Raw genomic sequence first — 13566 nt, 5'->3', positions numbered from 1 at the left:
AAGGAGCACTCCTATACGCTAATGTGTTTACAATAGGTCAAGGACAGTCAGCTTGCTCAGAACAAAAGAACTGTGCTTGCTACACACACGAGCTATATCTGGTTCAACTCTGCTTAGGAAACTGATGAGAAAAGTACCTTCTCTTTTGTCCAATACACTGCACTTGGAGGGAACAGACGCCAGTGCTATTTGTACTGCATATGGCAATGGGAGCACAGCAGTGTCCATCAGTACAGGAAAAGAACTGTTGCTCGTAGGAACAGAAACTGCATGGGATTCAACTCTGTTTTAGAAGGGGAATTCAACACTAGCTCGCCTTACGAGAAACACATTCTGCTTTTGAGAAAGTAGCATTCTTCTATTCTGCTCTGTTTCCTATATGTCAGAACACTGAACTTGCTCAGAACAAAAGAACTGTGCTTCCTACACACACAAGCTATATCTAGTTAAACTCTACATAGGAAACTGACTAGAAAAGGAGCTTCTCTTCTGTCCATTACACTGCACTTGCTGGGAAGAGACGCAAGTGCTAATTGCACTCATATGGCAATGGGAGCACAGCAGTGTCCTTCGTTACAGGAAAAGAACTGTTGCTCATAGGACCAGAAACTTCATGGGATTCCACTCAGTTTATGAAGGGTAATTCAATACCAGCTCGTCTTACCAGAAACAACTCTGTTTTTGAGAAAGGAGCACTCTTGTACTCTACCGTGTTTCCTATAAGGCCAGAACAGTCAGCTTGCTCAGAACAAATGATCTGTGCTTCCCAAACACAAGGGCCATATCTAGTTCAACTCTATCTAGGAAACCCACAAGAACAGTAGCTTATCTTTTGTCCAATACACTGCACTTGCTGGGAACAGACGCGAGTGCAATTTGCACTGTGTATGGCAATGGGAGCACGATAGTAACTTTCCTTACCAGAAAAGAACAGTTGCTGATAGTACCAGAAAATGCATGTGACTCAGTTCCGTTTAGGAAGGGGAATTCAACACTAGCTCTCTTTGGAGAACCACACCCTGCTTTTGAGAAAGGAGCACTCTTCTACTCTACTGTTTTTCCAATAGAGCCAGAACAGTGAGCTTGTTCAGAACCAAAGAACTGGGCTTCCTACACACACAGGGACTATCTAGTTCAACTCTGCTTACTGAACTGACAAAAACGGTAGCTTCTCTTCCATCCAATGCACTGTACTTGTTCGGAACAGAAACTAGAGCTATTTGCACTGTGTGTGGCAATGGGAGTACAATAGTGACTTTGCTTACCAGAAAAAACTGTTGCTCATAGGATCAGAAACTGCATGTGATTCAACTCCGTTTATGAAGGGGAATTCATCACTAGCTTGCTATACGAGAAGCACTCTCTGCTTTTGGGAAAAGAGCACTCTTCTACTCTACTGTGTTTCCTATAGGGCCAGAACAGTGAGCTAGTTCAGAACAAAAGAATTGTACTTCGTACATACACGGGACACATCTAGTTCCACTATACTTAGGAAACTGACATAAACAGTAGCTTTTCTTCTGTCCAGTAAATGGCACTTGCTAGGAATAGACTCAAGTGCTCTTTGCACTTTTTATGGCAATGGGAGCACAATAGTGAATTTCCTTAACAGAAAAGAACAGTAGCCCGTAGGACCAGAAACTGCATGTGATTCAAATTGGTTTCAGAAAGGGAATTCAACACTAGCTCTCGTAGGAGAAGCAGAATCTGTTTGTTAAATCTAGTATTTCAATCTTCTGCATGTCTATTGACATTTTCCTTCATGTTAGAACTTAATGAAAGAAGAATGACAAAATTCTAAGAATGAAGACTTATATTAGAGTCTAACCAATTTCTTTCCAATATTTTACAACCATCAAATCTGTCTGCTTACAGACAGACATTCTGCCTCACTTTGCTGGTACTTCCATGGTATTTTCATATACTATTAGTCTTTATATGATTTAATATTTGCATCAAATCATTAGTCCTGCTTTTATAATCTAGTATGGCAATCTTTGGTTTCAAATTGAAATATTAAATTCTTTCACTTTAATGTAATTAATGTTACATTGGTATTCTAGTCAACAGCTTGATTTGTTCTTTTTTTTGGTTTTGTTCCTTAATAACTCTTTTGTCTTCTATTAATCAAATACATTTTATCACTTGATTTTCCCTATCAGCTTGCTAATTACATATTCTTTAAGTGGGTACCTCAGAAATAAAAGGCATTCTCTTACTTACGAGAATATACTATAATTAATAGATTTAGCCTCTCTGAATATGAGTTTGACATCGTTTTAACTTTTTGTACCCTACTCCACTATGCATTATTATTGCTGCCTTTTAGTGTGATTCTACTTTCATTTTACTTTATTTTATTACATTTAATTTATTTTATTGAGACAGGCTATTTAACTACATAACCCTGTCTGGCCTGGAACTCACTTTGTAGACCAACTCGACCTCATACTCACAGAGATCCTCCTGCCTCTGCATCCCAAGAGCTAGGATTAAAGGAGTATGTCACCATGCTCGACCTATTTTTTAAGCTTTTTGTTACAAGGAATTTCCTACATATACAAATACAAATGTAATAATAAAATGAAACCTCCAAGGCCATTCCCTGTCCTAATGATCATTAGCCCATGTCCAATTTTGTTCTAGCTTATCCCTGGCAACTTTTCCTTTCCCCATACTATTTTAATACAAATGCCACACATCATAGTTCTAGAACTATCTTAATATTTATCTCTAAAAGACAAGTAGTTTTTAAGCATATAGCTAAAATAATATCACCAAGCATATAAACGATTTTAGAATACTGTTTAAAACTGGGTGAGCATTAAGATTTCCAAGTATCCCAACTGCCATTGTTGCTTTACAAGTGTTTTAAAATCAAGTTTCTTGCCGGGCGGTGGTGGCGGCGGCGGCGGCGGCGGCGGCGGCGGCGGCGGCGGCGGCGGCGGCGCACGCCTTTAATCCCAGCACTCGGGAGGCAGAGCCAGGCGGATCTCTGTGAGTTCGAGGCCAGCCTGGGCTACCAAGTGAGTTCCAGGAAAAGGCGCAAAGCTACACAGAGAAACCCTGTCTCGAAAAACCAAAAAAAAAAAAAAAAAAAAAAAAAAAACGAAAACAAACAAAAAAAATCAAGTTTCTTATTAGCTCTGAATATTATAACTTGTTGATATGTCTTCTAAGTTTCATTTAACCTATTAGTTCTCCTCAGCCTTTTCTTTGTGCTAATTTGTTACTGCTGATTAATTGGGGACAAGCCTTGCTAGAAGAAAACTTTCCAATCGATCACATTTCATTCCTTACTGGTAATATATCCTTGGGAGGCACACCATATCTGGTCACAGTTTCGTAACAGCCACAGGACATTAGTGTTCAGTTCCTGACTCTATCAGCTCCTTAGGTTAGATAGACAATTCCGATATATCAACTACAATCTATAAGAATATTATCATTCTTGTGAGATTTGTCATGTAACATCTAAAATACTATTTTCATGACAAAATGCCCTCTATTTGTTTATTTAATCAAAAGAAATACTGAACAAATGCATGATTCTTTACATTCTCCCACTGTGACCAATGGCTTAGGACTATATTTAATGTCTGAATTAATGGATTTAAAATATTTGATCATTTTAATCCACTTCAGTTCTCTGATTAACTTGTGAGATGCTTAAATTATCCCTTCTTAATTTGTTTGGCAGGGATTTAAATTTCACTAGACACTATTTTGATTGTTTTAAACTATTTATTCACAATGACATTTATTATCTCTGGAGTGCTCTTCTTGCCTCCCAGCATCTCCATGATTCCATCTGGAACCATTTGCCTCTCACTGAGACTTTCTTCAAGAATTTCAGTGTAGAAATGGTGGCCATTAATGATCTTATTTTAACACTCAGCAATATATCTTTTCTTTTTTTTTTTTTTTTTTGGTTTTTCGAGACAGGGTTTCTCTGTGTAGCTTTGCGCCTTTCCTGGAACTCGCTTTGGAGACCAGGCTGGCCTCGAACTCACAAAGATCCGCCTGCCTCTGCCTCCCGAGTGCTGGGATTAAAGGCGTGCGCCACCACCGCCCGGCTTATATCTTTTCTAAAGGTTGTGTTCACTAGGTATAAAAGTCAAGAATGGTAAAATTTTGATACTCTGAGTGATTTAACTATTTTCTAGCCTCCATTGTTCTGTTTATAATGTACAAATTCAATTAGTGTATCTTTGAAATTTTGTCTTTTTTTCCCTTTTGGATGATTTCAACATTCTCTTATTTGTTTTTTAGTAGTCTACTATATTTATATCAATGGATAGATAGATAGATGATAGATAGATAGATAGATAGATAGATAGATAGATAGATAGATAGATATAGAGAGAGATAGAGAGATAGATATAGAGAGAGATAGATAGAGAGATGAATGGATTGATTTTTTTTCTTTTTTTTCTCCCCGCTCCCGCCCCCCTCACCTTCCCCCCAGCCCACACCCCATTCCCACCTCCTCCAGGGCAAAGTCTCCCCCGCGGACTGAGATCAACCTGGTAAACTCAGTCCAGGCAGGTCCAGTCCCCTCCTCCCAGGCCGAGCCAAGCGACTTTATAAAGGTTCATGAACCTATTTCTTGATGTCCGACATGAATTTTGGAAAACTCAACCAATATATCTTGAAAAGTTGCTTGTACCCCACGTTTTCTAATCTCTGCCTAGGCCTACACCTACCAGCCTGGACCCTGAGGCTACCTTACATGTCCATTATGGAGTCACCTTTATCTTTGATCCCTATCCCTTTTCAGTTTTGTGCTTTAAATCCAAGTACCTTTTACTGACACCCCTTTCACACAGCAAATCCTCTGTTCTAATATGTCTCACCTGTTGTTAACCATATCTAATGAAGTTTTTATTTCATTTGTTATGGTTTTAAGTTTTAAGACGCTCATTTGATTGGGTTGATAGACTCAATCTCTGATGAAATTCTGTTTCTTAAACAAACTAACGATATATGTGAGAGCTTGTGTCTTATGACGCCAACAGCTGAATCATTTTGGTATCTAATGCCTTTAGCTCTTTTTCTATCACAGTTTTTAGTCAGCTCTCCCTGTTTCTTTGAATACCCACTATGACAAATTCATTGTTTATGGAAACTGCACATGTCTGAAATTTTTCTTCTTCCAAAGGTGATATGATTTTGCTCTATAAGCGGAGAAAGTACAGGAAGGTCATAATGACCCAGCTGAGGTTAATACACTACCAGCTTGCTCTAATTCTAGGATACAGCTCTTCACCAGCCTCAGTGTTTCTCAGGTTCCCACAATCTCAGAAACCATGTATTCTGAAATGACAAGACACTTCAACATCTCCACTTGGTCTTATTGCTGCATTGGCTGTCTTGTGCTTTCTATCTGTTGACTCCTCCTGGGCTTGTGCAATGTGGCCTCAGGTAGAAAGAGAGCTGAGTACAGCTCTCCTTGGCTCCTTTTCTCCGGGACATGATTCTGCAAGCGCTGGTTCTGTTGGTTACCAAGAACTCCAATGACCAGCACAATATAAGATGTCTCCATTTCCAAAAATATCATCTTGTTAAGCCCCTGTCTGATGCACTCACACTTTTATTGCCCTCGATTTTTTTTTGTTTTTGTTTTTCGAGACAGGGTTTCTCTGTGTAGCTTTGCGCCTTTCCTGGGACTCACTTGGTAGCCCAGGCTGGCCTCGAACTCACAGAGATCCGCCTGGCTCTGCCTCCCGAGTGCTGGGATTAAAGGCGTGCGCCACCACCGCCCGGCGATTTTTTTTTTTTATATTATCAAGAATTAGACCTATTCTCATGAGTTCAGTGATTACAAAGAAACACATGGCAATGCAAAGCAAGTATTGACGTTCACTCAGCAATCAACCTCAAAAATGCCAGGAAATCTGAAGCTTTCTCTGGTAAAAATATGGAAGAGAAGAGAAAGGGGATGGGTTATTTATCATGGACAATACTCAGCACAATTTTATTGCTCCTTGGGGAATCTGAGGCTTTTAAAGACGCTATTATTATTTGGAAACTCTCCAGAGAGCACTAAGGATTAAAAATAGCACCTGCTCTCTGATAAGTCACATCACCTGTTTATTGCCCAGAGTGATGAAAATCATTTAATAAAAATATTACAGACACTGTTTAAAATCATGAGCACAATTCAGATGCTCAGCAGAGTTAGGGAATGTTTGTGCCTAGCTTACTACAGAGTTGTTACATGGATAACTCACGTGGTGAGACAGAGATAATTCACTTCTTTAAGGAATCATATCTTTGAGTAGCAAAAATAAAACTTCTGTAACCACCTCTGATTTGGTTTATCTAGAACCAGTACAAAACTTTAGCACTGAAAGCTGGACATGGTGGTTTAACCCGTAGTGTCAGAAGCTGGGAGGCTGGGGTAGAAGGACGGGTCAGCCTTGGATTATAAAATGAGAACTTGCCTCAAAACAGCAAACAGGAGCCAGAGAGACAGTTTAGCAGGTGAAGGCCTGGTGGCCTGAGTTCAGTCCCCAACCTCATGTACCTCTAAGTGCACACCATGACACACATGCCCACTCACAGACATAGACAGGCAGAGAGGCAGATGCACACACACACACACACACACACACACACACACACACACACACACACGCACACACACATATATACAAAGAAACAAATGAAACAAAACCTTCACCTTTTTGGGTGTGTGTTTGCATGCGGTTGTGTATGCATGTATGCATGTTCAAATGTGAACAGGCACGTGTTGGGGATGCAGATGCATGTGCACATGCTATGTGCCTGTGGAGGCCAGAGACTGATGTCAGGACCTTCCTTCATTGCTTTCCACCCTTACACTGAGACAAAGTCTCTCAATTTAATGCAGAGCTTACTGACTCAGCAAGTCTAGCCAGTCAGCTTGCTTGAGGGACCCCTCCTCTGCCTCCCCTGCACACCTGCCAGGCATTCCATGGGTGCTGGGAACCCAGACTCCAGTCCTCACACTTAGGCATACAACACTTTATACACCAAGGCATTGCTCCAGCCTTTACTTTTTATGCCTTCTTGTTTTCTTTTGGGGGTCCTGCTCTTACTGCTGCCCTAGGAAAACAGATACAGTGAATGTGGCCCAGGTGTAGATAATTAGTGTTCCATCCTTTTGGCTACAGTACTGCTGCCTCCAGGCAGTCTCCAGGCAGCACCAGGGTATGAAAAAAAAAATCCACGGATGTGGTGAGGGCTAGTCTTTTTCTGTCTGAGAGTACAAAAAAAGGTAATTTTCTCTTTTACTGCATCTCGAAAAATCTCTCTCTGAAAATCTCCCTCCACACAGCACATATCTTTCCTCTACACTTCTCTCTTTTCACTGCTCTCTACACACACTTCTCTTCCCTGCTACATTTCTTCACTCATAGCTTGCATTTCTCTTCTACATCACTCACTCACCTCTTCACTCACTCACCTCTTCACTTACTCACTCACCTCTTCACTCACTCACCTCTTCACTCCCTCTCCTCTTCACTCACTCATCTCTTCACTCACTCACTCCCTCACTCTTTCACACATACACTCACTCCCTCACTCACTCATATACTTACTCACTCACTCATTCACTTATCTCTTCACTCACTCACTCATTCACCTCTTCACTCACTCACTCATGCACTCACTACTGACAGAACAAACTCTGGACAATAAATGAGTTATATTTTCTGGGTCACATGGCATTAATTAAGCAAACAATAAGATACAGAGTCATGAGAAATCACACAGCCTCTCCCAGGCCTGAAATGTCACACTGACCATAGCCAGCTGCCCTGATGTTCACAGTCTGTAAAGCAAAGTCAGGAGGCACATAGGCATCCAGTGCCCAACATTTCCTAATGAAAAGTAACATTGAAATTCAGGACCTAAACAATAAACAGTTCGTTGGCTGAACCTTGAGCCTTGCATCATAAAACTGAGGTTCAGGAGTATGTGCAGAAAGTCAGTTACTGCAGGGAGTTATATCTTAATGTTATCAGCCTGAATTTGGTTCAACATATAGTCACCTGAGAATTTGACCTTGTACAATTCATATCCAGGGACAACTAGTCTACTTTGAATGTGTTTTGAGGTCCTTAATCAGCCAAATGTGTAAAAAGCTGCCTTTGTAGCTGAGAACACTGCTATGTTGCTATGTCAGTCTGATCCATGAGAAACATCCCAATATTATTTCTATTCATCAGAATGATACAGCTTAATCAGAAATTGTCTTCCTGACCACCCACATCTATCCGTGTGCCCAGCAGATGGAGTATATATGTGATAAATGCACAACAGTGGGGAAAATACCTATAGCTGTTTTTAGGGAAGAAAGGTAGTGGCGCAAGAGAAAATTTTCAGGCAGAAGCAACCGGTTTTCAGCGTCTGTGGTCCCATAAGCCTTGTTTAACACAATTCCCCCAGCAGAGAGTTATTCATCTGGTAAGTCAACACCTGAATTATTAATTGCCATCTGTTGTATATTCTTAATGGCCACCGACACTACAGTCTTTGATTCAGCCATGAGCAAGTGATCCTAGATATTCTTAGGAGACTCAAGGTTGGATTTTATGATGAATATTGGAAAGAAATTTTTCTAGCTGCTCAAATACTAGAGTGAAAGTTTCAATGTGGTAATCACTAAATAAAGAAGGCTGAAGGTAGAGTGAAGACAACATTCCTGTTGCATGAGTAAACACACACATCTCGTTGTTAAAACCATTGTGTAGTAACTGAATTTCAATAGATGCTAAAAGTCATTACTATCCATCAAATCAAATGTCTTTGCTATCCATCAACAAAGTCTTTAGCAACAGTTTATTTAAGACTGATGTACCCTCACTCAGGTTTATGAATAAAACTTCAGCTGCTTATTGAAACAATGAGCATTAGCAGTCTTAAATAAATCATAAAATGTATTACAGAGGATTAATGATATTTTAGTTTCACACCCTCACTTACATCAGTAGTTCTCAACCTTCCTAAGGACCCCTTAATACAGTTCCTCATGTTGTGGTGACCCCAACCATAAAATTATTTTCATTGCTACTTCATAACTATAAGTTTGCTACTGTTATGAATCATAATGTAAATATCTGTGTTTCCTATGGTCTGAGGTGACCCCTGTGAAAGGGTTGTTCAACCCCCTATGGTGTTGTGACCCACAGGTTGAGAACTGCTGATTTACATGATGCTCAAGACGTGACTCATGAACTTCACCAAGTACTATTAACCCATTCCTCAAAGATGCTTAGTTATTTGGAGAGTGAGGTAAGTTATAGAAAGACTCATGGGAAGGAGAAAGCTTTTAACTTTTTATGATTTTAAAAAGTCTGTCTTGGGCCAGACAGATGACTCAATGGGTAGAGGAGTTGCTGAGAAAGCCTCATGAGTGAGCTCAATCTTGAGAAACTACATAAATGTGGGAGGAAACAACTGACTCCACGAAGCTGTTCTCTGATCTCTACATGTATGTTGTGGCTGTGTGCCAACACACACATTATACACACATAGATATAAATAACTTTCTAAAAGTCTGCCTTCTTAGACTAAATCTTGGCAGAGAAACCTAGAAGCTTGCAGACCAGTGAGTGGCATAACATCTGTCAATAAAGCAGCATGTCTCAGACCAGGTAGGAAGTGAGGCTCATTTCCTACGGTTGTTCTCTGACTTCCACACGTGTGCTGACATGGAATCATACATTTGTGCACACACACACACACACACACACACACACACACACACACACACAAATGAAGAAAGGAAAGGATAGAAGAAGGGAAAGCAGGAGGAGGGAGAGGAAGGGAAAGCCAGTCTTCAGCTTTGGCTAACGAAATGGTTGTGGATGGTAGCTATCAGGCACACTCCCAGGAGAAAGGCTGCAAAGGAAGTAGGAGCTTCTCAGCATCTTTTGTCCTCCAGGTGGACTCTGGCTCAAGCATGCACACAGACTGGGGACCATACGTTCCTACCCACAGCATTGAATTAGGAGTGAAGTAAAATGTTCAGGACCAGAATTTTAAATATTAGTTTAATAACCTCTATGCACCTGATTTCCAAATGGTTTTCTTCCTCTCTGGAGAGGCACCTAATGTCACACATTGGTATTAAGATGAGCCATGATAACTGAAAACTATGGGTGGGCATCTGTCAGAGCTATTAAATTTAAAACAATGTATGAAATATTCCCTTTCCTAAAACTGTACTCTGCCAATACATGCTGAACTTTGAAGTGTGGTCTTATTCCCTCACAACTAGTCATAGTCTATGTGAGAAATGAATTTTAAGAGAAATACAGTGATTCCAAAGTGAGAAATATGACCACTTTCAAACTCCAGGTAACTGAGAAGTTAAAAGAAAAATGACATGTTCATTATTTGAAGAAGAAGTAGAATTTTAGTGTTCTAATCACATCCAGTAGCATGTTTTGGCCACACCCAAATTCACTAAGACAGTGAGTTTCATTTCTTTTGATAGTACCCATTGTAAAAACTATATTTCTACCTATATGCAAAGTGACTGTGTATTATGAGAGGCCATAGTAGTAAATAACTCTGATGTCTAGCAAATGAACTCAGGCCTTTCTATTCTATATCATCAATAAATGCTGCTTTAAAATCTCTAAATTGCTTTCACAATCCCCCCAGTAACTTGCAACTTGATGCAAGATGCATAACCTTGCCTAACTGGACACATTCCACATGTTAAGCTAGCTGAGAGAATTATGCATATTCAAATCATTACTAGCTCTAATCTCCAGTTAAAGCTTTTCTTAAATCAAATGAAAACAATCCTATTTCACAATGGAAATCTGCTCATTATCTTGTCTAAATGTCTCCATGTAGCATTTGAAGTGAGATGTTTCTTTCAGAATATATTCTGAAGTGACCTGGTGTATGCGGACGACCTGAAATCCAAAACAATACCTTTTATTTGTCTATTTTTAACCACAGACCTCTATAAAAGTGAAGGAAGTGGGACACTACAGGAATACACCAAAGCAACCGAGAGGATGTCCCCTGAGCTGTTCTGTTTCATTTGGGGGCATCAGCTCCTGCCTGACTACTGCTCCTGTGAAAAAGACATTTTCTTAATGACCCCTAGAGGAAGACAATGATCTGATAAACGAGAAATGTGACACATAAAGTTGTCCCACACCTGTGTATATAATGTCATCTGGGCCCACACATTTTTTTTAAAGCAGAAATAGCATCATTTCTCTCTATTCCAATGATTCCCCTAACCCTGGAGGCCAATACGGAGAATGGCCATCTCCCTGTTAGATCCACAATGAACTAAAACTTCCAGTGCTCCAAAAGCCCTTTCTTTCCACCTTAAAAAGTGGCCTGAATGTCTGTTAACGGCTTCCCTTTGTTAACTCCTGCCTGAGAATTTACATGGAAGCATGTTTACAAGTCACCCTGAGGGAAGAAATGCTCACCATCGGTATGACAGCCTGAGGATGGGTGTCAGGGTTTCCTGTTGGCTCCCTTGTCACGTTTCTAAATTACTGTTGAGACTACAGGGTAGGCCCAGCTTATGAAAATTTTTTTGTCTTCTTTCAGCTTCACAGATCATCCACAATCACACACGGGGCTAAAAATGAAAGACAAAGTTGTGTAAACCTATTTCCACTGTTGCTCAAAGCTGAAGCAAATGACACAATACTCAATACTCAGAGCTAGGGATGAGTCTGTGTGTTGAGGAGCAGTGACAGCCACAGCATTGGCTTAGCATTTTAGTCCAAACAGACCATTCCAGATGCTGGAATTCTGCCAATGGTGATTGTGCTCAGACTTGAAGACAAGAATTCATCATACTTGGTCATCCTTGAGAAGCTTTGGTGTAGAGATGTCATTCAGTGCTTGGACACTGCTGTCCACTTTGTGTCTCATTTAAAACCTGTCCTTAAAAGACCAGAGAGAAGGGAGTAGAGAAAAACAGCTTAGGGTGGTGAGCGCAGTGCTCCTGAGACTTCAGTGTAGTGACAGATCACCCAGGGTAGAGCTGCAGTGCGGGACTGGTCGGGGAATGGGGTCTCAGGTTCCCCACAACCATGAAACACCAGGTGTCTGCTCTTAGGAAAACCCGAGTCAGCATCTTCTCCGAGGCACCACTGAACTCTGTAGGCCTGAGACAACACCTACGCTGGCTCTTTTTCTTTACAGGGGTCTTACCTGCTACCTTCTCTCTTTTTAAAATACATGTGTTTATTTATTTTTACATATGTGTGTGCATGTGTGCATCTGTCTGTCTGTGTCGGTCTCTCTGTCTGTCTATGGGCAGGTGTCCTCAGAAGCCAGAGGTATTAGATTTCCTGGAGCTAGAGACACAGGCAGCTCTGAGCCACCTGGAAGGAGTTCTAGGAACCAAATTCAAGTCTTCTGTAAGAGCAATGTGAGTTCGTAACCACTGAGTTCCCTCTCCTGTCTCTATTTAATTTTTTTGACAAGGTCTTACTCACTGTATAGCCCTGGCTGTTCTAGAACTTGCTATGTAGACCAGGCTGACAATGAACTCACATTTATCTCCAAAATGATTAAAGGAGTGTAGCACCATACCATCTCCTTCTGGAAGGCATCTCAGTAGAAACAATGCAGGTCATCTGCACAGTGCAGTGGCTCTGGAACCACAGATCCAGGCTAGAAGCCCAGCTAGATGACTTAACCTGTAATCTCAGGTCTTTGGGGATCTCATGAACTTCTTTCAGCTTCCTTTCCCCCTTTGTGAAGTGGTTATTTTTACTCCCTGGGTTGTTACAAGAAACAACATAGTCCCTGAGAACAACACAGTGGGCTGATCTCTAGCCCAGATGAATAAACAGCCTAGAATAGGACAATTCCATCTACAGGAAATAAGAAAGGAGGTGGGAAGTTACATGCTTGAATATTTCTTGTTTTTCTCAATACTATGATTCTGGCTTTTTCTTGGATCTATAGCTTTGGGTTATATAGAGCTCTATATACATTAAGCCAAGCATCTCTTCTATTTCCAGTACTTCCAAATTCTAAAAGCTACTCTTCAATTAAGCATTTAGTAGTGTCAGAATGCAGAAAGAATGCAGGTTTCTTGTTTTGTTTGGTTTTAATGTTTCACACTCTATGTACGGGTAAGCTGGCTCTGGAGTTGGCCTGCTACACCTGACTCTGGTATTTCCAAAAACAAATCCTAGTTCTGAAGTTGCTCCTTCTAATCTCTCTTTTCTAATTTGACACAAGGCTTGATGTTGCTTGCCCCACACATGACACACAGGTTCCCCTCTGCACACATCTGCTTGGGAATCCAACTTCCTCTAGGGGAATCCAGAGGTAATTCTGAATTAACAAGAGGAATAAACAAGAAAACTACTAATTTAACTTTTCCCAAATCTTCCCACTTAAGTAGATAGAGACAAACACATAAAACCTAGGGTTGTTTAAAAAAAAAAAAGTAAGGAGGAAGAGTTACTGACTTAAATAAAAAGAACAAAGGAAAGAGAAGAAAACTATGAAACACACACTTTCTCCTCCAATTCCCTCTGACAGTTCTCCAGCCAAATTGTAGACCTCTTGTGG

At 40.6% G+C, this 13566-nt stretch overlaps 1 protein-coding gene across 3 annotated transcripts in view; it reads right to left on the bottom strand.

The window, feature by feature from the left end:
• Positions 1-13566, bottom strand: part of LOC128100332 (NOP protein chaperone 1-like) — a 168446-nt gene that overhangs the window by 52669 nt on the left and 102211 nt on the right. The gene's annotated exons all lie outside the window — the stretch shown is intronic.

This window comes from Peromyscus californicus, unplaced genomic scaffold (assembly GCF_007827085.1).
Source record: "Peromyscus californicus insignis strain IS unplaced genomic scaffold, ASM782708v3 Scaffold_78__1_contigs__length_188168, whole genome shotgun sequence".
Taxonomy (NCBI): Eukaryota; Metazoa; Chordata; class Mammalia; order Rodentia; family Cricetidae; genus Peromyscus; species Peromyscus californicus.
The sequence above is the reverse complement of the archived record's forward strand: the minus strand, read 5'-3'. Positions and strand labels throughout refer to the sequence as shown.